Raw genomic sequence first — 2,214 nt, forward strand, 5'->3', positions numbered from 1 at the left:
CCTCCCCAGGACCACATGGTCAGGAATGGGAAGAGTACACCCCACAAAGGGATGTTGACAGATTTATTTTTAAATGTGTTCATCGTCCTCCTCAAAATAAAGAGGAAAATTGACTGGGGATGGCTTCCATACTAGAAACTGCAGGAAGGACCACAGCTGCTGCTTTAAGGTATACCACTACACACATTTCTAAACGCTAAATTCTTCCATCTGGTCTCTGCTGGACACACTCTCTCTCGGTGGCTAGTCCCTCCGGCCTGCACACATCTCCGTTCTGAGCATCGCCAGCAGCCCTATCAGAGGATCTGAAAGCCTGGCTTCTGGGAGGGGATGGGAGTGGGCAGTGGGGCAAGAAGAATCTGCTTCCAGGGCACTCAGCTCGAAACCCTTTTATGCCGTTTCCAAAGGTTTGTTCTGCAAAGCACTGTCCCTTACAGGAGAGAAGTTTCCAGTGACCAAGCAAGGTGCGAGGAGCAGGGCACACCATCGCCTCCTTGGAGTGACACCTGCATCCACACATGGCAACTCTGGGTTCTTCAAAGACATAGCAGGTTAGCTTCCTTAGGGCAATGCTTATCCCACTGGCCCGTCCTCAAAACACTTTTTTAGAAATGACGCATGTTGATGTCTTCAGAACAAAATAGCACATCCTGGATGACCGGTCTGAGGAGTTTACAAAGGCCAGAGGTATCCAGGTTTCCAGCTGTCAGCAGCCTGAGGGTGGAATACAGCGCTCGTGTGGAGTCAAGGTCTCAGGAGACAGCCCGCCCACGTGTGCTTCCTCAGAAAGCCACCGGGGAATCTGTGCCGGAAGCTCGGGGGGTGAATGAGGAACCAGGGAGACAGACGTGCATACAGCAAGCAGAGGTTAAGTTCATAAAAGAGAAGGAGGCTCCATGGTGACAGGCGACAGCTACGCATCAGGACACAGGTACGAAAGGCAATCAGTCCAGACAGGGGCAGCTCTGAGCTTCCTGGAGAGACTGGTTCAGGGAGATGCAATTGCTAGAATCCTTGATGCAGCATCAATATCCTGGAAGTAAAATTAGATGCTAGAAAAGTGTGGGGTTGAATAAGTAAAAAGAAAAATAAGTGATAAGTTGTTAACTCCAGAGGAAGAAGAATGTTGTAGACAGGCCATATTGATCTAACCAAAGCAAGGCTGTGTGTTTGTCGGCGTGCACACAGAGGCCGGCCTGAAGCAGTGCCCCAGTCCGCACCTCTTCCCACACCAGCGCCCTCTGCCCTGGAACTCGGCAGCTGTGTGTAGCCGACCACGGGCAAATGACCTAACTGACTCCTGATCTCAGGATGGCCACATGGCTTGTTCACAGTAGGATGTTCACAGAGGTTGCTAATGGGCTTTCTCTCTTGTGCCTCCACCATCGCCATGAGAACATGCCCCTAGCCTTGAGCAGTGAGAGCCTCATGGAGGAGAGCCTAATTGCCCTGTGGCCCATCCCCTCAGCTGAATCAGCCTTGGTTAGCCAATCCCAGTCAACCCCAGACACACGAGGGAGTTAAGTCTGGAACAGAGAGCTGCCTGACCAAGGTCATCTCAATCAGGGCTGGACAATCTTTTTGCTGCCAAGGGCCATGTAGGTATTTATAACATCATTCTCAGGCCATACAAATGATCAACTTAAAAATTAGCCTGTACATGTGGTCAAACATTTATTTAACTCACCCCTAATGTCTTGGCAGGACGAGCCTTATATGCAGGCTGGACCTTCTCCACCCCTGATTTCTAAACTTTGCAACTGAGAGGGAAATAAATGATTTTGCTTTAGACCACTGAGGTTTTGTGGTTGTTTGTTATTGTGTGACCATAGATAAGTATTCTAGGGATAATGGGGGTGGGAAGGGTATGCCTGGTGACAGAGGTGAAAGAAAAAAGAGAGCTAAAAATCTTATCTTCAGTAGTAAGAAGGAAGTCAATATAATGCTTAAATCTTCAGAAAAGATGAAGGATAAGGAGGACATGAGGAGGAGCAGCAAAAGGATGCGAAGGAAGAGAAGAAATGCCAGCCTGTTATTTAAAAAACATGGGAAGCTAGAGTAGAGTCCTGATGGAGAAGAAATAAGGAAACGGGTGTCAGAGAGTTAGCTTTATTTTAAATTTTCAGTTACAGTTGACATTCAATATTATATTAGTTTTAGGAGTACACATAGTGGTTAGACATTTATATAACTTACAATAGGTCTAGTACCACC

This window comes from Myotis brandtii, unplaced genomic scaffold (genome assembly GCF_000412655.1).
Source record: "Myotis brandtii unplaced genomic scaffold, ASM41265v1 scaffold1103, whole genome shotgun sequence".
Classification (NCBI taxonomy): domain Eukaryota; kingdom Metazoa; phylum Chordata; class Mammalia; order Chiroptera; family Vespertilionidae; genus Myotis; species Myotis brandtii.